The sequence below is a fragment of the Eumetopias jubatus genome, unplaced genomic scaffold (genome assembly GCF_037043125.1).
Source record: "Eumetopias jubatus isolate StellerSeaLion01/CBP00866 unplaced genomic scaffold, mEumJub1_p1.0 scaffold_11, whole genome shotgun sequence".
In the NCBI taxonomy this organism is placed as follows: domain Eukaryota; kingdom Metazoa; phylum Chordata; class Mammalia; order Carnivora; family Otariidae; genus Eumetopias; species Eumetopias jubatus.
In genome coordinates, this window is record NW_028274817.1 from 67,265,987 (window position 1) to 67,291,549 (window position 25,563).

At 40.8% G+C, this 25,563-nt stretch overlaps 1 pseudogene; it reads left to right on the top strand.

Moving 5' to 3' along the window:
* The first annotated feature begins 20,719 nt into the window (after window positions 1-20,719).
* On the top strand, window positions 20,720-21,258 carry LOC114207432 (small ribosomal subunit protein uS17 pseudogene; annotated as a pseudogene).
* Window positions 21,259-25,563: the final 4,305 nt, after the last annotated feature.

A 25,563-nucleotide genomic window follows, 5' to 3' on the forward strand; every position in this document is an offset into this window, starting at 1 on the left:
TTTGTCTTTTCTGCCTTAATTATTTTGTGAGTGGTCACTAGTAAAGCAATGGGCAAATTATCCCAGTCACGGTTGTGGTGACACCATGCTGCCTTTTCTTCCAGAGAGCACCAGTTCTCCTCCCCGGGGTCTTCCCCTCTGTCTTGTCTCCCCAGGAAGTTTAGACTCCTACCTCTTGGTGGCTTGCTGCCACCTAGAACAGGGCCTAGCAAGAGTCTTGTGGTTTTGAGCACCTGTTCAGCAGGACAATGACCTCCTTTGGAGTCTTGGAAGAGACAGTGGTATAAACTTTCTTGCCTTTAGTCACCTTAAGAAATGCTTTAGCCAGTTCAGCCCAAGGATTGGGATCTCTGTAGCTCTCTGGGGGAAAGGCTAGAATGACATCTGCAACAGCACAACTGAGAGTTGCAACAGCAGAGGCATGCTAGCTGCTTGCAAAAGCTCTCCTCTAACTGTGCTTAGGAGACAAGCCTCAGCCTGATGTCTGCCTCATCAGCTCCTTTGCCTGCCATGACAAGGATGGCCTCTCATCTCAGAGTACCCCAAATCACCAGCCTGGCTAAGAAGTCCTTCCTACTATAGCCTGTTATGGGGATGGGCCAACCTACCCTTAATCCAGAAGCATGTGTTCATCCTCTTTTCCTGTTCAGCCCCATGTGTTTTACAACTTCCAGCACCTGCCTAGTGAGGGACCCAGGTGAGTAGGCTGATCTTCCTCTGCCAGTTCAGCACCTCTGACCACAAAAGTCAGTTCCAATGTTGTGGGTTCACTCAAGGGCTAGCATTACCACTTGGCCAGACTAATGAAGTATAAGGGGGAAGCACCAAAAATAGAGTGAAGTACAACAAAGAGCAATGCCATGCCAGACTGACTTAGAAGTATTCCAAATTTTGAGTCCCAATCTCTTAAGGCTTTCTGTAATCCATTTGCCAGTTGATTGACCTACTGATGGGGTAGACTCCATGCTAATTCCTTGATTATCATGGGAATCCTGTTCTCATCACCACTTGTGAGCACAAGGATTTTAGGATACAACCATGAGTTAACAGTAGCATGTAACAAGCTTAATTTGGGTGGTAGTTGAACAGGTAGTATGAGAGAAGTCCTTCACAGCAGGAAACCTTCCAGAGAGCCATATCAGGCCACTACCCAGAAGGGGAAGAGGGCAAGAGAACTCCCAAGGGAAAGTGAAATTGGAGAGGAGGCTTATGTGTGTAGGTGGTGTCACTCAGCAGCAAGATGAGGAGACTCTTGGTCAGAAAACATCAATGGGCCGCATCAGCTTGAGTTATTTTATAGCTACAGGGTTTGTTTTATCTATGTTTAGAAGATATTGGGTGCAGTTTCATGAAGTTTGTAAAACAGACGGGCTTAAATTCTAAGTTCATAAATCTTCTAAATAATAACTCAAAGAGAGAGATATTATGCTTGCTAGAGGAAGTTGACCTTATCTTTAAATAAAGCCAATGGTGAAGCTCTGGGCCATTGTAAGCCAGTGGTTTGGTATTATTTAGCTAAAAAATTCTTTAGAGTATAGTTCATTTGTTTCACTTGTCCAGAAGACTGAGGATTATAAGGAGTAGAGTAAATTATTTGTATTTTTAGGTTTTTAGAGAGCTCCTGAGTTACCATAGAAATGAAATAACCTTCCCTACCAAATTCTACATATTCAGGAATTCCAAAGGTTGGGATGATATTATTTAATAAGTCCCTGAAACACTGAATATATGCTTTAGCTGCTAGGAACACTTCTAGCAATCCAGACATCATACACAATATTATTTATCAATCTTTCTTACCCTCTGAAGGTGAAAACTCTATGCTATAGACTGAACGTGTCTCCCCAAAATTTTTATGTTGAAACCAAATCACCATTGGGATGGTATTTGGAAGTAGAGCCTCTAGGAGGTGATTAGGTCATGAGGGCCGAGCCCCCATGATAAGATTAGTGCCCTTATAAAAGAGACCCCAGAGAGCTCTCTCCTCCCTTCCATCATGTCAAGACACAGCAAGAAGACTGCTGTGTATAAAACAGAAAGCAGGTCCTCACTAGACACCAAAAATGCTGGTGCCTTGACCTTGGACTTCCCAGACTCCAGAACCATGGAAAATAAGTTTCTGTTACTTATAAGCCACCCAGTTTATGGTAGTCTGTTACAGCAGCCCAAATGGACTACCCTATAAAGTCTATTTGCTGTCAGATCCCATGTAACATTGTCCTCAGTAATCTTCCTTGACATACCTTAGGTGTTTCCCATAAATACTTTTTCTGACAAGCAGTACACTTTTGTATTATTTCCTGAATCATTTAATCCTTATTCCAAGTGTGGTAAGAGTCCAAGGTTTTCAGTATATTCCTTTTATCTGAATGAGTTTGTTGGTGACATGAGAAAACCATCCAAGCATATAACAATTGAGATACATGAATATTCCTATTTCATAATTCCCATATTTCTATGGTATATTTCTTGGCTCTCCTTGGTTTCCGATTTTCTAAATCTCATGGAGTTGCATATTTCTAAAATTGTGAATAGGATTTCCTGGATAGAATTAATGGGGTTTCAATTTCTCCAATCAAAACCTTAGTAGCTCTTTCCTTGGCTTGGTGTGCAAATTTATTTTCTTTAGATATTTCATCTTGTTGTCTGATATGAGCTCTACAATGAATTTTAGAAATCTGTTGGAGAAGTTGGGATGACTCTAACAAATCAGCAATTGTATTTTTCATGTGATACTTTAGTTCCCACTGATGCTAGAAAGTTCCCTCTATTCTTCCACATTTATCTCATAGCATGATAGACACCAAATGTATGTTTACTATCAGTATAGATATTTACTTTAAGATCGCTGTTTACTTTAAGATCTATGGCTAACTTAAAAGTTTATGCAAGAGCCATGAGTTCTACTTCATGAGCTGATCTTGTTTGGGAGATGATAAGCCTCTAGAAGTTAATAAGGACTGACTACTATATATGACACTTTTCTATTTTCCTGTGTGTCTCTCATACAAGATATATCAGTGAACAATATTAAGTCGGTATTGGGAACAGAAATATCAGACGAAAGTTGAGTATCTTCTACTACAACTGTGAGAGAATCATATTCAGGTATTTGGTCAGGATCTGGCAACAGAGTAGCTGGGTTCAAAAGGCTTCACTTTACTAGAATAACATTGGGGTTAGACAGTAACACTTTTCCATAGCTATTTCCATAGCATAATGACAGGTGTTATGTCTTATGAACTTATAAAATAGCAGTAACAGCATGAGGTGCATGTAAGTAAATTAATTGTTCCAGGGTCAAAGACTGAGTTTTTTCAACTAGAAGACCAGCTGTGCTAAGGCTTATAAATATCCTGGCATCTCCAAATCCAATAACACAGAAAAGTAAACAATAAGCCTATTAACCAGAGTCTAGTTTTTAAGAACGTACACCATTAGCAGCTCCCTTTTCATAACAGAAAAGATGGAATAGTTTGTCAAAGTTAGGAACTCCTAATCCTGGCAGAGAAATAGCAGTTGCTTTAAGCATTTAAAAGACTTCTCACGGGGTGATGTATGGAAGTGTTGAATCACTAAATTGTACACCTGAAACTATTATGCTGTATGTTAACTAAATGGAATTTAAAACAAAACTTTTTAAAAAGAGTATAGTTATCTTAATAAGTACTAAGAATTGTATAGAATTGTTGAATCATTATATTGTACCCCTGAAATTAATAAAGCACTATATGTTAACTTTAATTTAAAATCTTTAAAGAAAAAATAAAAAATAAATTTGAAAAAGAAAAAGAAAAAATATTTCTGTAGGGGCACCTGGGTGGCTCAGTCAGTTAAGCGTCTGCCTTCAGCTCAGGTCATGATCTCAGGTTCCTGGGAGCCTTCTTCTCCCTCTCCCTCTGACTGCTGCTCCCCCTGCTTGTGTTCTCTCTCCTCTCTCTCTCTCTCTGTCAAGTAACTAAATAAAATATTTTTTTTTTAAAAATAAAAGACTTCTCTAGCTTCTTTGGACCACAGTAAAAGTTCTAGTGCTGCATCATGTGACAGCTCAATGAGATAGTTAGTCTTTTCAGAAAAGGAAGACACACAATGCCTGCAATACCCAACCAATCCCCAAAATTAGTGGAGTTTTTTTTTTTTCAGTGTAGTTTGCTTCATCTGTAAATGGGCTGACTTTGAGATGGAACTATCTTCTGCCTGTTGACCAATATTAAATGTCTCAAATATTTGACTTCAGTTTGATAATACTACAATTTATCCAAAGAGGTTTTATGTTCTTCAGCAGCTAAGAATACTAAGAAATCCAAAGTATCTTCTTTATAGGCATACAAAGTCTTAGTAATTATCAATAAATCATGCATGTATTGAACTAGCATGGGCTACTAAGTCGGAGAAAGTTTTTCAAGTTCTTATATATATGTCTAGAGAATATACAGTTGGCCCTTGAACAAGGCATGGGTTATGGGTGCAAACACCCCCATGCAGTCAAAAATCCACATACAACTTTTGACTCCTGTAAAACTTCACTACTAATGGCCTACTACTGAGCAAAAGCCTTATCAATAACACAAACAGTTGAGAAACACATATTTTGTATGTTACATGTATTATATAATGTATTCTTACAATAAAGGCAGCTAGGTAAAAGAAAATGTCATCAAGAAAATCATAAGGAAGAAAAAACACATTTACACTACTATACTGCAACAAAAAAGATTTGTATATAAGTGAACCCACACAGTTCAAACCCATGTTGTTCAGGGGTCAACTGTAATAGGCAAATCTCTCAGACATCCATTGGTACAAGAAAGCCTCCATAGGCAAATACAGAGGAACCTTGATTCCTCAGCTAAAGATAAGAAAAGGAAACTAAAAAGAAGTCTATTACAGAAAAATATTTAGCTGATGCAGGTATAGAAATTAAGATAGTAGCATGGTTGGATATAACAAGTGTCAAAGGAATGACTAACTTCTTTATTTCTCTCAGATCTTATACAAATCTATAGTAAGTTGAACTTTCTTGTCAAATTGTCCTTTCTTTTTCATAGGTGCAAGGCCTTTTTTAAAAAAAAAAATATGCTCTGTCTTTCCAATTCTTTAATTAGGATTTCTAAATTCCTAAATCCTAATTCCTAAAGATGAATCAATTCCTATAATTCAGAGTGTTTTTCCAGCATCAAATGGGACTATAACTTTCTCCTGCCCCCCTTTTGTTTCAGAAGGACATATCTAGCAACTCAGGTGTTTTGCCACCTGAGTACCCCAAAAAACTCGATGCAGAGTACAGAATGTAGTAACCCTTGGTTTATATACCAGGTCCCTTTCCATCAGATTAACAGTCACAACAGGAGACAAGAGAAAATCATGTTCCTCTAACAGATAACTTACTGCACAGGAAATTTAGAGTAGAATGAATAGGTAGAAGGTTGTCCAGAGATACCCACAACTTGGATATGTTTATGGGCCAAGGAAAAACAAGAAAGGTCATTAGAAAACACAGAACATCTCAACACCCAAAAAGCAAATAATCTAATTTTAAAATGGGCAGAAGACATGAACAAACATTTCTCCAAAGAAGACATATAGATGGCCAACAGACACATGAAAACATGCTCAACATCACTCATCATCAGGGACAAGCTAATCAAAAATACGAGATATCACCTCACACCTGTCAGAATGGATAAAATCAAAACCATAAGAAACAATAGGTGTTGGTGAGGATGTGGAGAAAAAGGACCCCTTTGCACTCTCAATGTGAATGAAAACTGGCGCAGCCACTGGAGAAGACAGTATAGAGGTTCCTCAAAAACTTAAAAATAGCCCTAGGTTCCTCAAAAAATTATAAATAGCACTACCCTACAATCCAGTAATCACACTACTGGGTATTTACTCAAGAAATACAAAAACACTAATTCAAAGGGATACACGCACCCTGACGTTTATAGCAACATTATTTACAATAACCAAATTATGCAAGAAGCCCAAATATCTATCAGTAAGTGAATGGATAAAGAAGATGTGATATATAATATATATATATATAATATTTTTCAGCCATTAAAGAGAATGAAATCTTGCCATTTGCAACAACATGGATGGAGCTATAGAATCTAATGCTAAGCAAAGTAAGTCAGTGAGAGAAAGACAAATACCATATGATTTCACTCATATGAGGAATTTCAGAAAGAAAACAAATAAGCAAGGAGAAAAAAAGAGAGAGAAACAAACCAAGAAACACACTCTTAACTATAGAGAACAAACTGATGGTTACCAGAGGGGAGGTGGGTGAGGGAATGGGGGAAATAGGTGATGGGGATTAAGGAGGGCACTTGTTGAAATGAGCACTGGGTGATGTATGGAAGTGTTGAATCACTACATTGTACACCTGAAATTAATATAACACTGTATATTAACTATACTGGAATTAAAGTAGATAGATGATAGATGACAGATAGATGATAAATAGATGATAGATAGATAGATGATAGATACAAAAGAAAACACAGAACATGTGCCTCCAGTACCTACAAGAACAGTCAAGGAAAGACTAAGGCAGGGGAAAAAACAGACATGTGAATTTTTTCCATTCTCAGCTGCAAGGTTCCCCCATTGCCAATTTTGCTTATTAGTTTGCACTATCTGCATTTATTTCCTCTGTGATTTCCTGCAGGATAATCTTTTTGAGGCGGTTGTAAAGCTTCAGAGTTCATTTCTATCCCTTTGATCTTCCTCAGTCTCTTCTGGTATTCATTTTTCCAATGCCCTTTTTATAATAGTGACATTTTGACTTTACATTAGGGGATTCCCTCATATGTGTGGAGGGCTCTAGATAATGGTTTGTTCTTTTTATGAATAATTCTGAGAACTTAATACTGAGGTCTTGAGGTTTTATTTTTTTCATCTTTATCTGTCTCCATAATCTTCTAAAACTGAGTTCCTGCTGTTGCCAATACCTAAGAAACTGTCCTTGCAATCTAACTACTTTTTCCCTTGCTTGTGCTTGAGTTCTAGGCAAAAAGGTTACCACTAAGTAGAAAAAACTGAGGGATTTTTCTAATCTGCCCCTGGATCCATCCTTGTAAATTTAGATAATACCTTAGTAAACTACTGGTGAAAATCAATGAGGAGTCATCCAGCTTCTGGGTGCAACATTGTAGTTTCTTCCAGTTCACCTTTTGCAGAAAGGCTTCAAGGATTGCCATCATCAATCCCTTGCATTGAGTTTCCAAAGCTCTAAGAGCAGCCTGAGCTGTTGGAAGAGGTAAACAGTAGACTTCTTGAAGCCAAGGCACTTCCTGGTGATGGGAGCTATTTGGTCCCTGTCATGAGCTGAGTTGTGTCCCCAGAAATGTATGTTGAAGTCCTAACCCATGACACCTGTGAATGTGACCTTTTTTGGAATTGGAGTTTTTTTGTTTTGTTTTGTTTTGTTTGCAAATATCTTCAGACAAAAGTTAGGCTTTAATTCAATATGACTGGCGTCATATTTAAGAGGAGGAAAACACCATGTGAAAACAGAGACACATGGGAAAACATTATGTGAAGACAGAGGTGAAAATTGGAATGATGCAGCTGCAAGCCAAGAGTGCCCAGGGTGAAGAGCCACTACCAGAAGGTAAGAAAAGGCAAGGAAGAACTTTACTCGGAGTCTCAGAGGGAGCACAACCCTGCTGACACCTTTATTTCAGACTTGTAGCCTCTTGAACTATGAGATAATTATTATTTTAGTCCACCTAGTTTGTGGTACTTTGTTACAGCATCCCTAGGAAACTAATACAGCCACATTGTGCTTGTTCCATTAATTGAGCAAAATCATCCAGAAGCTAATAGTTTATGAAGCAGCCAGGGTACATCCTCATGCATAAGACTATAGGTTGAAAACACTCTGTGGAGGAACTCAGCAAAATTTTACATATATTCCTGGAGCACCATAAAGGAGCTCTTAAGATAGTAACATCGGCTGGTAAAAGTATATTTCCAGTCTTCCCAGTAGTCCTGAATAACTTCTAAGAGGCATTTGAGTCTTTGGAGCTCCAAGAGTGTTGGATTGATTTTCTTCATGTTGAGATTAAAAATAAGGAGGTTTGAAATGCACTGTAGTTTCCATTCTCATTTTGCCATTTAGTAGCCTGACTGCCTTTTAAATTCTTTTTCTTGGGGTGCCTGGTCAGTTAAGCCTCCGCCTTCGGCTCAACTCATGATCTCAGAGTCTTGAGACTGAGCCCCACATTGGGCTCTCTGCTCAGCAGGGAGTCTGCTTCTCTTTCTCACTCTCCCTCTGTGTACTCTCTCTCAAGTAAATAAATAAAATCTTTAAAAAAAATAAATTCTTTTGCATTCTAAGACACAGTCTCTTATCCAAATTCTCAATGACTCCTTGTTCTCTCCTTTTAATTGTTTCTACTTCCCTAACTGTGTTTTGTATGTTTGGTTTTCTGAGAATCTCAGAGGTGAAATTAAGATTTGGAAAGCCCATATTAGGACATTTGAATAAAGGTGGCACTTTTCCCCCTTCCAAAAGGAACTCATCTCTGGGTCCCATAACTATTAGGAGCCATCCATCCAAGAGGTCATTACCCCTCCTCTCCCAGGTCTCAGGTTGAAGACTGGAATGGTAAAAAACAAAATCAAAAACAAAACAAAACAAAAACAGAGAAAACAGAAAGAGAAACAGTAAGGAAGCATTGCAAACCTGGAGAAAGAAAAATAGCTTTCAGCTTCTTAATCTTTTCCTCCAATATATTAATTAATTGCTTATGGCTATCCAATTCATTCTTGAGTTTATTTCCTGAGAAGTAGTCACTTCAATAATATATTTGCTTGGGTAGAGTTTTTCTAAAGATTCCTGTAAGTACAGCCATTTGTCTACCTTGAAAAAGCCTTCCTCTGGCCATTAAAATACAGGGTACTCATAAGTATCCCCATCCCAAACATGACAGAGTGAAATCAGCCAACACTTTGGATTTCTCATATTTTTCTACCATTGGAGCTAATGGTGAACCAGATGGGATCCTAGAACCTATATTACCTATTTTGCTTAATAGTAACTCAAAATTTGCTATAGGGGTTTGGATTTTTCCCCCAGAAACCCAATTAAACAGCCAAAACAATTAGAGGGTGACTACTTAGCAAACAGCCAGAGTCTCACCTGATCAAAGGTGGTCACAAATCCTCTGACAAATTCATCTAGAAGAAGGGCTCATTCAAGCAATCCTATCCTCATTGCTAAATTGTTGGTGGGGGGAGGGGAGAAAGACCCAAAGAGAAGCACGAGTTTATATAGAATTAACAGATTTTATCATTGAACAAAGCAAATACCTTCAATGCATGCAGGTAGCCAACAAGTGACCACAAAGTTTAGTGGATTTTCAGCTGCATTTATATGGAATTAAAGCCATAGCTGTTACACATCATCCAACTTTTGGTGAACAGTGAACTGATTTTCAATTTATATCACTTGTTACATTGAGCTTATTCTGAAGTCTTATTTTTCATAATTCTTCAGGCTTACTCTGGTGTTCTGTACTTTCATAATTCTTCATCAGGCATATTCTAACACTTTGTTTTTCGTAATTCCTACAGTTGCTCCTGACAGTGTACCTAGTACATATTATTAACCATATCCTTAAACATTCTTCAGTAAGATTAGATTAAATTCCGTTTTCCACAAAACATGTATTTTTAATGGCTGCATGATATTCTATCACATGGCCTTGCCAACATTTATTTTAATACAATTTTCCCCTTGTTGGATATTTATATGATTTAAAATATTTTCCCATTGTAAACAACACCATGACAAATATCCTTATGCATAAAACATGATGCAAATTTCAAATATTTTCTTTAGGTTTTCTAGAAGTGGATACTCATGAAAATGAATATTTTTAAGCTTTAGTAGATATTGATACACCACCTTCAGGAAAAACCATACTAATCTATGCTCCCAAAGGCAGTGAATTAGAGGGCTTATCCCACCAAAGATATGCTTATCTTCATGTTGCAGAAAAAGAAAAGACTGGTAAGCCTTTTTTTTTTTTTTTTTTGGTTATGTTAGTCACCATACAATACATCACCAGTTTTCAATGCAGTGATCCACGATTCGTTGTTTTCGTACAACCCCCAGTGCTCCATGCAGTACGTGACCTCCTTAATAACCATCATGGGGCGCCTGGGTGGCTCAGTCATTAAGTGTCTGCCTTCGGCTCAGGTCATGATCCCAGGGTCCTGGGATTGAGCCCCTCATCAGGCTCCCTGTTCAGTGGGAAGCCTGCTTCTCCCTCTCCCACTCCCCCTGCTTGTGTTCCTTCTCTCGCTCTCTCTGTCAAATAAATAAATAAAATCTTTAAAAAAATAAATTCAATTTCAGTTGTAGAGTTCAGTTATTCATCAGTTGCATATAACAACAGTGCTCATCACATCACGTGCCCTCCTTAATGCCCATCACCCAGTTATCCCATTCTCCCACCAGCTCCCCTCCAGCAACCCTCAGTTTGTTTCCTAGAGCTAAGAGTCTCTCATGGCTTTTCTCCCTCTCTGATTTCTTTGCATTCAGTTTTCCCTCCCTTCCCCTATATCCTCTTGCGCTACTCCTTATATTCCACATATGAGTGAAACCATATAATTATCTTTCTGTTTGACCTATTTCACTCAGCATAATACCCTCCGGTTCCATCCATGTTGATGTAAAAGTAGGGTATTCACCCTTTCTGATGGCTGAGTCATATTCCATTGTATATATGGACCACATCTTCTTTATCCATTCCTCTGTTGAAGGGCATCTAGGCTCTTTCCACAGTTTGGCTATTGCAGACATTGCTGCTATGAACATTGGGGTGCACGTACCCCTTCGGATCACATTTGTATCTTTGGGGTAAATACCCAGTAGTGCAATTGCTGGGTCGTAGGGTAGCTCTATTTTTAACTTCTTGAGGACGCTCCATACTGTTTTCCAGAGTGGCTGTGACTGGTAAGATTTTGATAAGAAAGAGTGAGGTCTTATTGCAACTAATGAAGCTGAAAATCTTTGGCATATACCTCTAATATGAACTGGTCTATTTGAATATAATAATTTGACATGGGCAAGTTATCAGTTATAATTGATAATTAAATATAAACTGCCTAAAAGAATGGCAGTTAGGGGATCACATGGCATAGGCCCATAGGACTTGTGTCTGGCAAGCTGAGAAACCATAGTACCTGTGATTGTTGGAAATGATTCAATGAGTTGGCTCTTATTTTGGGGGTGTTAAAATTCTTTCTAAGCTTTAAATTTTTGATGAAAACATTTAAGTAATACTTGTTAATGGTACAAAATTCAAAAGGCACAAAACGGTATACCATGAAAAGTATGTAGATTATGCTTATTCTTTCAGTCACCCAACTCTCCTGCCCTGAGTCAAGTTTCTTTTTTATTCTCCCAATGACATTCTGGGGTTTACAAAAATAAATTTCTCCTTTATGTATTTCTCTTTTGCCCTCCCACACAAAGGATACCATATAATTCATACTGTTCTGTACCCTACTTCTTTTCACTCAGGATTTAGCTTGGATATCATGCTATATAAGTATAGAAATAGCTTATCTATATATGTAAGTATTTATTTACTATTCACCATACATTTGGTGGGCACCTACTAGGTGTCAGACCTATTTTACACACTGAGATACAGAAATAAACTAAACACAGGAAAATCTCAACTCGCATGGAACTCCTATCACAGGGTGGAGAAACACAAAAACAAAATAATATTAAAAATATATATTACATAATGGAAAGTGTTATAGAGAAAAAGAAAATGTTCAGCCTAGCTGAATGTGCCCTTGATCGCTTACAGGCAACTGCATGAAAAACGCAATCTGTCAGTCAGACTGACTAGCCAAGGCCCAGGACAGGCAAAAGCACAAAGAGCAGTCCTGCTCAGCAAACAGGGGCTGATGCGTGAAGACATTCAGGATCAGCACACAGGATCAGAACAACAGGGAGAGGGCTCATTGCCTTCCTCCACTGACCCTATCTGCCTCTTGCAAACAGAAAGGCCACCAGAAACATAAACACCTGCCCACTGACAGGGTCCTGGGCCAGGAGGTCTCCACCTGAGCAGGGCAGTGGAAAAAGCCTGGACTCTGGGGTAGGAATTGGATCCAGGACCTCTTTGTAAATTTGTCTGCCCTAGTGGCCCACCCCTTAAGGAGACTAAAGGTCAGGCTGGGGGTGGGAGACCAGAGGGCGCCAGTCATGGTAAGTCTTCCACCAAGTTTGTCCCCCAAGAAGTGGCAAGAGGTGGGGTGTGGGGCTCATGAAAGAGAGACACTACAGATCCCTACAGCAAGGCAGATTGGACTAAATCCTTTGGCCCTTGAGGGAAAGAGCCACAGTGAGACTGACCTGTGCTACTAGAGACAAAGCACTTTCTAAGGGCAAGGTACAGAAAGGGCTACCCCAGGAAGACTTAAGCTCCCTATCATCCTGAGGTTATTATCTAAGCAGAGAGCAGAGGGCCATGTGTGGAGGGGCCTCTGGCATTCAGCAAGAAGTTGGACCCCAGGACCTTTGGGGCCCCTTGGACCTTAAAAATGTTCTGATCCTCCCATCTTTGGAAGACAAACCCTGCCCAGTCCTGTCTGGCCTCCTCAGATGGTTCAGAAGCACCCCGGGGACTAACAGCCTTTTCCTGAAGCTTCAAAAAGGAGCAGCATTAACATTCATTAGTGCTCTAATTGGCATTTTAATTGCCAGTCTCACTCTCTTCTTTCAGTCTTTAGAGTGAGTACCAGGTGCATAGTCCTCTCCCTATTCCTTCCACCCCCACCCCCCTTCTCCCTAGAGATCAGCTCAAAGTTGTGCCTCACCTTCCCTTCAGCCACCACCCACATCCCCCAACAAAGCCTGGAGACAGAGATGAGCTTCTCCAGGGCATCTGCATTGCACTTTCGCTCCCTCCCCCTGCAGTGAGCTCAGGAAATTGGTTTTAATCCGCCAGGCTCCAGTTGCTTAGCAACAGAAAAGCCTGCTCCTGGCAACCAGAAGCCACAAAGATGCTGCAGAAAGAGGGGGTTGTCTGGACCCTGCTCTTGCTCAGCTCCTGACTGCTGGCCTCCCTGATGTTTTTCTCATTGAGTACAGACACCCTTCCTTTCTCAAATGCCAGGTCTTGAAAGGCTGATCTCTGGGGCAGCTGCCTTGACCTCACCCCCCCCCACCCATTCTTCCCGCCTGGAGCCTCTCTGAATCCCACCTCCCAGCCCAGCAGAAGACAGCTCCTGATCACCGTGGGGTGGCTCCAGGAAGTGTCCTCACCTTCCAGTGACCAGTGACAGAGATCACTGGCTATGTAGGTTCCTCCAGGCTGGCCTGGTGGGTGGGAGTGGCCACCTTTCACTCTGGGTGAGAGCAATTCCTGCCCTGGGTGTCAGGGGCTGTGCATTGTAATCCCAGCCCGCCTGAGTTTGAAGGGAGGTAAGGGACCATACATGACAACTCCCCACTTCTGGAGGTCAGAAAACTGAGAGTCAGATGGGCTCAGATCCACACAACATTTCAGTGTCAGCTGGGTCTGAACCAATGCCAGAGCACAAGGCTCCCCAACACAGTCAGCATCCCTGAGACTGCCAGGCCACTGTGCAGCACAGAAGGCTTCCGCTGCCCCTCCCCAGAAGACAGTGAGGACAAGGGTCTCCACCACAAAGAAGAAGCCTTCTACCCTCCTGCTTTTTGGGATGGCCTCAGCTCAGGGTGATCATCAGTGCAGATTTTCCATTTGACGAGCTGCTTTCCTAGAATGTTTTAACTTAATAAGAGTTCAGGAGTGTCCCCCAGGAGGGGGCTGATCAGAATTCTGACTCTGTGAGTGGAGGCTAACTGGTATCTTAATCTCAGATCTCACTGGACTTCCCAGGAGGTGCACATGCATGCATTCCTCTATCCCTTCTCTAGGGCCTCAAGCTCTGGCAACGGGGCTGCCCCCTAGAAATAAACCATGGAAAGCGGGGGCTGTGGGAAACTGGCATCTAACAGGGGACCCCCATCCCCAACTCTCACCCTGAGCCAGGCCCCTAGGCAGGGACAAGCCTTCCCCTGGGCAACTTCTTTCTACCTTCCCCCCTCTTCTTGTTTCTCTCCCTCCCTTTCCCCCTTTCTCTCTCCCAAGAAAGGACTTCTGGCTTCCATTGCCTGGCAACCAGACTGCCACAGGCTGAGAAGAGCAGCGCAGATGCTGCCTAATGAGGGGGCTGAAACGAGGGGCAAAATCTCTGTCTCTAGGCATAAGCCTCTGCCAGCACTGCCGCTGGTGCTCACAAATTACACATTTTCTTAAATTTGCAATTGCTGTGCTCTATGATAAAAAGCCACATTTGGATGAATACCTCCCTGATCCACCCTTTTCTATTTCATATTGAAAATCTTTTGTTATGGAAAATTTCAAGCCTACACACAAGTAGAATAGCATAATGAGCCTCCCTGTGCACACCACCCAGCATCAACAATTATTAACTCCTAGCCAGATTGTCACATCATTGTGTCTGTAAGTATTCTGTATGCAGCTCTGGAACGTTAGAATTCTCTTTTTAACATAACTACAATGTTATTTTAAAGTAATTAACAATAATCCCATAATGTCATCAAATACCCAGTCAGGGTTCAAACTTCAAATGTCTCATCAATATCATGAAGGGTTGGTCTGGTTTTTTTAACAGTTTATTTGGGTCAGGATTGAAATAAAATCTACACACTGATCTATAGACTCCACGTTCTGAATATTGTAGGGGAGGAAAAACTTTTCCCCTACTCTCCTAAGCTCAGTAACTGAGGTGTGTAAATTAAACTGATAAAACACAGACTAACAGAAAGGGAAAACCAGAGTTTATTTACATGTGCAATCTCCATATACATGGCAAAACTGAGTGATCATACCTCAGAGGGGTGATTGGAGTTTGGTGCTTATATACCATCTTACTAGGTGAGGGCTGGGGGAGAAGGGCACTTGCTGGAAAACAAATACCTTTTTGGAAAGATAAATGGGTTTTCAGGAGAACCAACAGTTGATAGGAAAGTTTGTGATAATGTTTGTCTCTACAGGTGTGAGTGGTCTTTCTGTCTCCTTCAGGACCACAAAACTCTCCTGGAGAAGAGATTTGGGGTAGATTTTATTCACAGTCTACCTCTGGGAGTAGATGGCCTGAGAAGGAATTTATGACCGTCTCATTTCCCAGAAGTTGCTGCTTTTAGTCAGATAAGGGAAGCTCCGGGAAGGATTTTCCCCCTGTTATCTGTTGACTCTCAAGTGTCTGCAGCTTAAAATAATCTTTATAGCAACTCTGGGGTTCCAAGTGGGTCCCCACAATATTCCAACATAACAAGGAACTGAAATTACCCTGGAAACCATCGATCCACGGGCTCTTCCTAGACTTCCTATGAGCTCTGCCTTGAGCTGTGTGAGGCATTAGTTCCCAAATCTTAAGATGAGGAGACTGAAACTCAAAGTGGCAAAATGAAGAGCTCAAGGTCACCCAGCTAATGAGGCACTGGGCCAGGCTAGTAACTCATGTCAGGAGTCCAAACTCCTAATTGTATGTGTCCAACCATACTCTGCCACTCCCACCTGTCCTGCCTCCAAAGAGGTAAGAGAAGGCTTTAGGAAAGAGTCAGGGAAGGCCTCCCCTGACCACCTCTTAGCCCAGGTCTTACCCAGCATCTGTGAAAGACCCATGCAATCCCACCTCCTCTGACTGCTCTGGTCCATTTCTTTCCTCCCAAGTATCTGCCTTTGGGTGCATGTGTCTCAGTCTCCCACTCACTCAGAAGCTCCCTGAATGCAAAGGCCTTGGCTCTGGATATTGGTGACCTGCCCCAACTGAGACTCACCCAGAAACATTTGGAAGGTGCTCCCCCAAGGGGGGGCCTACTGACTGATTGCCTGAGTCAGGGGCCTTCTGGAGGGTAGGTGTGCTGGAAATACAGGTGAGTCTTTGGGAGGAGAGATCCTAGACCCCAGGAAGGAGCAGCCACCAGACACTGCAGAGTGTAAGTGTTCTCTCTTGTCCTCAGAGGAGTCAAGGGAGTGTGCAGGGAGCATCCTGGGCCCAGGCATCCGGAGGACAGGCGCCTTTGGCCTCACCCCTTCCTCTTATAGACCATTTACCCTCTGAAAGCATCAGGGAGTCCTCATCTGTGTAGCAAAGACACTCCAGGGAATCGACTGGGCTGTCATGTGGTTGAAGGAGCCCTCTCAGCTTGGAGCAATGAAGTCTGCTCTGGCTGGGGAACCCTGATGGCAGGTCTGGGTCTCTGCTCTTTCATTTTGCTGCTCGGTGACCCTGGGCAGGCAATTTCCTCCCTGTGGGTCTTCATTTCCTTATCTATACAATGAAGGGTTTGGACCAGATGATCTCTAGGGGCCCACAAGTCTCCACATTTCTATGATCTCCAGGAAAGGGAGACCCAAAACATTCCTTGGTAAATGGTTACCGTTCTTAATTATCTTTACAGTCAGAAGGGTCTTCCTGCCTGTTTCCTACTGTCTCTGAGCCTTGGCTCCTCTGGCCAAGGCCCAGGTCTGGATAAGCGTGTTCATTGTCCCAGAAGTACCTGGGTGGGCAACAGGCATTTTCATGGAATGGAATGCATAACTCAAGTCACAATGGTGGGAGAGTGGGGCCTGGAGCTCTGCAGTCCCTACACCCAACCCCAGAGGTGTTCAAGAGGCAGCAGTGTTCAGACGTCAAGGAGATGAACAATTGTGACACTGATCATCTCCTTGCCCTCCATGTAGCCAAACTTCCCCATTTCTGGGACAAGGAAACAAGGAGTTGTCCAAGGTCACAAAGTGCTAGGACAGGGAGGGGCTTGGAGTGGGGAAGAGCTGGGGACCTCCTCAGGAAGGAATCTTTCCTGGTGAGGGGTAGGGATAGTGAGGAGGAGAGCCAGTCCCCAGAGTTGTAGCATAAACTAAAACCAGTTTGTGAAACCCACCATCAGGGAGCTCCTGGTTTCTCCTGGGGGGAATGCACGTGCGTGCGTGCGCACACACACACACACACACACACACACACACACACACACACACACACCACAGGAGAAGAGATCACAAACATCACTGACTACCAAGTACCTGAGCTGGGACTCTAACTTGACTGCCCCACCAGGAGCTACTGAATCTCCCAGCTATTTCATTTATTCAACAAATAGTGACTAAGTTACTGGGAACCAAACTGTAAACAAGTGGGATGTGGTCCCTCCCTCTCAGAGTTTGCAACATAGCTAGGCAGACAAGTGCTGAAGAGGAGATTCCAACCCTGGGAACTACTCTCAGACTAAAGGAAGCCGGGGCCTGTGGGAACCCAGCAGAGCCCATCTCAGGGGCTCAGGAGCTACAGGCACTGTGCTACAGGCACTGTCCTGGCTATGCCTATTTCTAGAGGAGTCAGTTCTGGTTGGTTGGGAAGGTAGCCATGGGGAGCAATTGACTTCCCTTCTTAAGGTCAGGCAGGCGCAGTCAAGGATGTGGATAACCCTCAGGAACTTTTGTTATCTCAGTAAGAACTGGGCAACTTCTAGGGCTTGGAGGAGAGGTCAGGCTCCTCTTCTTCAGGCTGGGGTTCTCAAAGTAATGGGTTGGGACCCCAAAGCTCACTGTTGAGTCTTCAGTGGCTCTTCTGAGCAGAAGTTGCATATGAACTTGGCCCCCTTTCTCTTGCTGGTTGTGGTGATGTGAGGTGTGGGACTCAAAAAATGTCAAAAGTTAAATTATTCTGAAAAAAAATTACCCCCACTCCTTCTGAGGGCCAAGCCACTTACTTTTTCAAACCTGTGCTTGTGATTTAGTTTCCATTGATCTTCACAATTAATATAAAAGGCACTGAGCAAGGCTGTCCTTTTTCTCCATCCTTGCTGCTCTTCTGCTATGTGTGTGGTGGGAAGTGACACAGGAAGCAAGGAGGGGAGAGGGAAGATATGGAAACTGTCCTGTGGATTCTATATTTACAGAGCTCAGTGACATGTGAGAGGTTTAAGTGAAACTTTCGTGGAAAAAAAGTAAGGAAATGCCTTGTTTTAGCTGCCCCGTCATTCCTATTGTTTGCTTTCTGAGTTTTTTTTGTTTCCAGGCTATTTTGTAAGTGCTGAGCTATTAAGGAGCCGTATGTTTTCTTGGAGCAGAAAAAGAAGGGCCCTCTTGTCCCATGGGCCTCTCCATCCATGTGTATGTGTTCTCTCTTTGCCACTGTCCCTGGTTTGGGGACTGTGCCTATGGAAAACAGTGGGCTTCCAGTCCTTTGGGGCCCAGGATTCCACCCCTTTTTATTCCCTCATACTGAGCCCCAACCCTGTCCACAGTCAATGAGGGAGAAAGTACAGGTGTGCTGCATCCAGCCCCTTCTTTTTTAGAGTTGAGAAGTGAGACCCAGAGAACACAGGGCTCTTGCCCTTGTTCTAGACGACACAAGGCAACTACTAATGAATTATAAAGGTAAGCTTCGATATTTGGAGAAGAAACAATAGAATGCTAATCCTCCATTTTTATTCACTCAACATATTTTTATTGGTTGCTTGACATATGCAGACACCATTCCAGGTGCAGAATACAACAATGAAAAAAAATGATATATTCTGCCCACATGAATTTTACACTCTAATAGAAGAAAATAAACACTAAATAAATCAATAGGAAGATATAATATGTGGGCATCTGGGCATCTGTCTTTTATATTTGGCCATTAACGAATGCCTCTTTGAGGAAGTGACATTTGAGAAAGAACTTCAAGAAAGTCAGGGAACAATCCATATGATTATCTAGGGGAAGATGTTCAGGTAGGAAGAACAACAACAATTATAATTCCCTGAGACATGTTTGAAGAACAAGAAGACCAATGTTCCTGTAATGAATGTGAGGTAATTATAATATTAGGAGATGATGGCAGAAAATTGGTGAGTCTGATTATACACAGCCCTAAAGGCCATGATAAGAAGTTGGCTTTTATTCAGTGAAGTGGGAAGCCACTGCAATTTCAGGAGAGGAGCAAAATTACATCATCTAGTCATTAACTGGATCTCTGTGGTGCCTGTGCCAAGAATGAACTGTTTGTAGGCAAGGGTAGAAACAATGAGACAGCTCAGAATGTTATTGCCATGAGACCTCTTGTTGATGTTCCCCTGCCATTACAGATAAACTTGGCAACTTCCATTTCTGGATAATTCAGTCCTCTTCATTTTTGTTGGCGTCTAGGGCAGTACTGGAACTTGGATTAAGCTCCAAGCCTTGTGCTCTTTTTATTGCCCTACATAGCCTTTCATTGTCATGCCAATAAGGAGAGAATAAATGATGGAAAAAGGCAGCACTGGAAGATTGACTCTTGGGGTTGTAGGAATAATACTAATAAGAAAAACAGAGGTAAATTGCAGGGGAAAGCCTGTAAAAAAATAGTGGTAATTTTTATTATCCTTTGGTAGAGATATTGGACTTGCTGATCAGTAACCATTTCTAGAGACCTGTTATAGATAAATGATAGTGTTAAAAAATATTTTAAAAATGCATCTTTAAATATTTGGAAGTCCTGGTCAGGAATCCAAAAGATTCCCTGGCACCCTACTTCTTGTAGTTTAAAGTTAGAAATTGGGAAGATCCAAGAGTAAAAGTCACATACAGATTTTAGCCTAATGTTGAGGGTTAGTCTCTGCTTATGGAAAGATGGCAGAATTCTTCAATTGTTAGTGACAAAGATTCTCTCCCTGACCCAAATTTTAGTCAGGTCCCTCTAAAACCTCTTTCCAACTAGGCCTCAACATTTGAACTTCCATGTCCATCTTTGCATTGCCCAATTTTAGCAAAAATCCTCCTAAATTTGTTTAGCAAGAATCCCCATACTCAGTATATGATCACTCCTGATATCTGATTAAATTCTTTATATCTTACCCTTGGTATCTAATCACACTGGCCTTCCTTCAGCAAGAATCCTGTCAAATCAGAATCCTCCCTTACCTCCCTTACTTCTGATGTTTCCACATAGTAATTTTCTACCCACTGACTCCCATCCCCTTTACAACAGACACTTGAATAAAGTCTTCCTTACTATTTTTAACAAGTGTCAAAATAATTTTTTGACACTAATGTGAAAGACAAATTCACTGGACAGTTAAAGAGATGGTTTTTTATTGAGGCTAGTGCAAAAAGGAAAATGTTCACTTCTGTGGAAGAATGTCTCAAAGAAAAGGAAGGGGACCTGGGTGTTATAGAGGCAGATAAACAATAGAGCCATGAGGAAAGGTGGATGGCAAATTTTGTTTAAGTTATGAAGCAGAGTGGGAATACATGAGGGCAGGGTGGCCCTTTGTGGTTAACCATTTCTCAGAACACAAAAGGGTAGGGGGATTTCTCAATCACCTCTGATCTCCAAGAGCACAAGGCTCAGATATAGTTAAACATTGTCACTAGTTTTCTTCTATCATCTTGATTTAGGAAAAGAATTTTCAGACTGCATTATTACGTAGAGCTTTTGAGATGATACTATGGAGTACACACATGCTAGCATCTGCATTAATGTGTTTCTGGAAGAGTACACAAGAAACTGTTGTCAGTTCCTTTACCTTTGAGGAGAAAAATTGGGAAGCAGGATGGTGAAGGAATACATTTCTTTTTATCCTTCTATTTGTTTGAATTTTCTGGACATATGCATGTATTTATTTTATTATTAAAAATACTACTTTTGGGTGGCCAGGAAGATGTCAGACATTCACAGTTAGCATATCGAGCAAAAACTGCTCACCATTTTTCAAAATAAGAAGAGGGGCCTGCTAGGAGGAACTGGTAAGGAGAAGCTCTGATGATACTACAAAAACATTGGTCTGGGCTTCAAGATGCTATTGACAAGAAATGCCCCTTTCCTAGTAATGTCTCCCTCCAAGGGCAGATTCTATCTGGTGTGGTGACCAAAGTGAAGATGCACAGGACCATTGTCATCTGCCAAGATTACCTCCACTACATCCGAAAGTACAACTGCTTCAAAAATTGCCATAAGAACATATCCACGCACCTGCCCCCCTGCTTCAGGGATGTCAACATTGGCAACATTGTCACAGTGGGCAAACGCCAGCCCTTGTGAGAGACTGTGAGCTTCAATATGCTCAAGATCACCAAGGCTGTTGGCACCAAAAAGCAGTTCCAGAGTTCTGAGACTAGACATGGGCCCATACCTCAAAACAAAATAGTTATTTTCCCAGTCAAAAAAAAAAATGTTATTGAAAGTTTATCTGGGCATTGAATTATAAGTCTTTTGTTTCTTCTTCATATTTTTCTGCATTTCAAAACCTAATAAATAGTTTTTTAAAGAGTAATATATGCAAATTTTCCTGCCAAGTTTGGTCTGTTAAAAGCAGCCCCACTGGGGAAAAGGACTGCCAGGTGGAATTATTTGGATTGCCCTAGGGGTTGGTTCCTGGATGCATTTTCTCTTTTTGCTTAAGTGAAGGGGCAAAAAATTATTAAGGTATCAGGTGTGTCAATTTTTCTCTCCCTCAAGGAAGTAAAGAGATAGAATCTTTCCAGTTTAGCAGCCTCAACCAGGAGACTAATTTCCTACCAGGTGAGTTCTTATACTTTTGCAATGCAGAAATAGAAAAATAAACTGAGGAAGACAATATCTCAAAGGTGGGCAAAAATGATGAAGTATGTAAAGAGAGAGGCTAAACTAACCTACATAATAAAGAACCAGAAGATATTGGGGAGAAAGAGAAATAAAAAAGCAAGAGTATTTGAAGGCATTTTTTGCAGATGAGAGGCTCCAGACATGTTAGGGTGGGGTGTATAAGAAAACTGAAAAGAAGAGAAAGGATATAAAAAGTACTGTTGACATTTCCACAATAGCCAAAATATGGAAAGAGCCCAGATGTCCATCAACAGATGAATGGATAAAGAAGATGTGCTATACACACACACACACACACACACACACACACAATGGAATATTAGCCATCAAAAGGAAAGAAATCTTGCCATTTGCAGTGAGGTGGATGGAACTAGAGGTTATTATGCTAAGTGAAATAAGTCAGTCAGAGGAAGACAATTGTCATATGATTTCACTCTTAAGTCAAATTTAAGAAAAAAACAGATGAACCTAGGGGAGGGGTAAGAAAAGTAAAATAAGATAAAAACAGGGAGGCAAACCATAAGAGACTCTTAACTGTAGGAAACAAACTGAGAGTTGCTGGAGGGGAGGTAAGTGGGGGATGGGGTAACTCGGTGATTGGCATTAAGGAGGGCATTTGATGGAATGAGCACTGGGTGTTATATATGCAATTGATGAATCACTAAATTCTACCCCCAAAACTAATAATACATTATATGTTAACTAAATTGAATTTAAATTTAAAAAAATTTTTAAGTATTGCTTGCATGTATAAATTGGATTCTATTTCATATTCTGAAAGGGACACAAGATAAAAATGTAAAGTATTTTTAAATTATTTAAGGTCTTTTGAATATCTTCCTTGAATACAACTCCTTGCAACAATAGGACCGTATAGGTTCAGTATTTATAATGATTACCTTTTGGGGACTTTTCCATGATAATGGAACTATACACTCATATTCAACACTACCTAAATCTAACCATGCCTTAAATCTGAGCCAAGAAATGTCCATTTCTGGCATTCAGATTGTTAGAAAAATCACACAAAGAAATCGAGATGAATACGGCATGAGCTGTAATAGTGTTTGAAATAGTCTCTCAAAGGGAGAGAGATATGAATAAAGAGCTGAATTCTTTCCCTTAGAATCACTGGATGCAGTGACCTTCAAGAGACAGTATTTCAAATGGAAAATTGAAACTGTGCTTGCTGAGCAGTTTCTAAATAAAATTTCCTGTGGTAAATCCCATAGGAGGGTGGCCACATGGGGCTCTATGTACATATGTGTTGTCTAACACAGTGTTTTTTACCTTTTATTTTTTTAATGTAAAACTCGTGTTTTTGTAAATGAAAAGATTCACGTAATGTAAAACTTATAAAAGCTTTTTGTAGAAAAGTTGCAATAATGATACAGGGAATTCCCATATACCTCAAGCTGCTGCTGCTGCTGCTGTTGTTGTTGTTGTTGTTAAACCATTTGAAAATAAATGGCAGATGTCAAGGCCCTTTATTCCTAAATATTTAATTATGATGCAAATTTTTAAAAGAAAGTTCAATTGCTTCTAGATAGGTAAGGCACATACATGAGCAATTCACTAGAGGTAGGAAGATCTAGCACACACCAGATCTGAAGGTGGCTCAGGATTTTGCTGAGGTGATAAAGTGGGTCCCAAAGGAGGAAGATTAAACTATGGAATAAATACGCTAAAGAAATGTTAGAGAAATGGAATGTTTAGATTTCTTTAAGTTTTCCTTTTCATATATGACCTCTGTTTTTTCCGAAGTTACTTTCTCTGTTGATTTTGGTCCTCTGTCTTTCATATTATTTATAATTGTATTTCCTCAAATGCATGGTGATCCTTGGTTGATTACTTGTATTTAAGATTTGAATACTAGGAAGCTGATTAGAAGTTCTGTGCATGTGGATGGGATTTAGAGACTAACTTACTCTGTAGGGTATTCTGATTTCTCCATTTTGGGGAGCAACTCCCCATGTCGGTATCTTTTAGTTTTTTCTGTTGGGGTGATCAGATTCTTCACAAAGAGTTGTCCAAACTTTGCCCTGTAGTAAATCTAAATAGCAATAATCTCAGAGACTGGGTTGAGGTAGGTATCAATATTGAGTATGTAAACTTTCATATAAATGAGTTATACTATTTTAAGTGTAGTACTTCTCACTTCAATTGTGCCTGAATCCCCTGCTCCAGAAATTGTTTTACCTTCTCTGAAGAATGACTCTCCAATCTTTAGCCAAGATGGAAGAAAGAAAGTTGGCTGGCTGTGCTCAGTGGGGTGGGGAATCTAGGGATCTAACTGATTTTAGATAGAATTTAGACAATCAATCCTTGGTTTTTATCATCATCTTCATTCCCATATTCAGAGGTACTCAGTGCTGTCAATTCCTGACTTTTGGGGGGGCTTCTCAGAGTGAACTGGATTACTTTTCAGTTTTCTCCATTGCTTGGGATTTAGGTGTGCAAAGTCAGTTTCACTGTTTCCTTCTTCCAAAATTATGTTGCAGTTATTTGTCACCCTCTCTAGATCCTAGTAGACTTATACCTTCATAATATCCCATTACTGTCATTTTTGTGAGTTTTCTGGACTATTTGGCCCACCATCTCTAACTGAATTTTCCAGATTCTATCATTTTTCAATCATTCTGAGTGACATCTGTCCCCTTTCAAGACCTACTAAAATTGGGAGTTTATGGCAGAAGTGCAAAGAACTTGGGATTAAAGTGTAGAAGGAGTTATGGAGGGGAGAAGTGTAGACATTTCTCCAGTGGGAAACTCAGGCTCCACATGTTGAACAGGATGCATTGGATTCATTAGGGATGTTTTCAAGCTCTTCAAAGTTTTAGTTCATTACTGACACTAGCACAATCAGAGCTATATTTATTTGCATTCTATATACATTCTCCATGAGTTAATTAGTGTATACCATACTTAGCCTGAGGCAGTTTCTAATGTGCCAAGCCCGGAGGCTGCTGGAGGAGAGGGTGGGGGAAATCCTGACAGGGTAGGGAAAGTAAATCTTGCTATCAGTGATTACTCATTACTTATATACATACATACCACCTCTTCTTTATCCATTCATCAGTTAACGAACATTTGAGCTGTTTCCATAATTTGGCTATTGTAGATAATGCTGCTATAAACATTGAGGTACATGTATCCATTCAAATTAGTATTTGTGTATTCTTTAGATAAATACCCAGTAGTGCAATTGCTGGATCGTAGGGTAATTCTATTTTTAACTTTTTGAGAAATCTCCATACTGTATTCCAGAGTGGCTACACCAGTTTGCATTACCACCAACAGTACAAAAGGATTCCCCTTTTTCCACATGCTTGCCGACACTTGTTTCTTGTGTTGTTGATTTTGGCCATTCTGACAGGCGTGAGTTGATATTTCTTTTCTTTTTTTAAATATTTTTATTTATTTATTTGACAGCAAGAGAGAGAGCAAGAGATGGAACACAAGCAGGAAGAGTGGTAGAGGGAGAAGCAGGCTTCCTGCTGAGCAGGGAGCCCAATGTGGGGCTTGATCCCAGGACCCTGGGATCATGACCTGAGCTGAAAGCAGACGCTTAATGACTGAGCCACTCAGGGGCCCTGTGAGGTGATATTTCATTGTAGTTTTGATTTGTATTTCCCTGATGGCAAGTGATAAAAGAGCATCTTTTCATGGGTCTGTTGACTACTTGTATGTCTTCTTTGGGAAAATATCCATTCATGTTTTCTGCCCATTTTTTAATTAGATCATTCATTTTTGTAGGTGCTGAGTTTTCTAAGTTCTTTATATATTTTTGACACTAACCCTTTACCAGATATATCATTTGCAAATATCTTCTCCCATTCTGTAGGTTGTCTTTCAGTTTTGTTGATTATTTCCTTCACTGTGCAGAACTTTTTTATTTGGGCAAAGTCCCAATAGTTTATT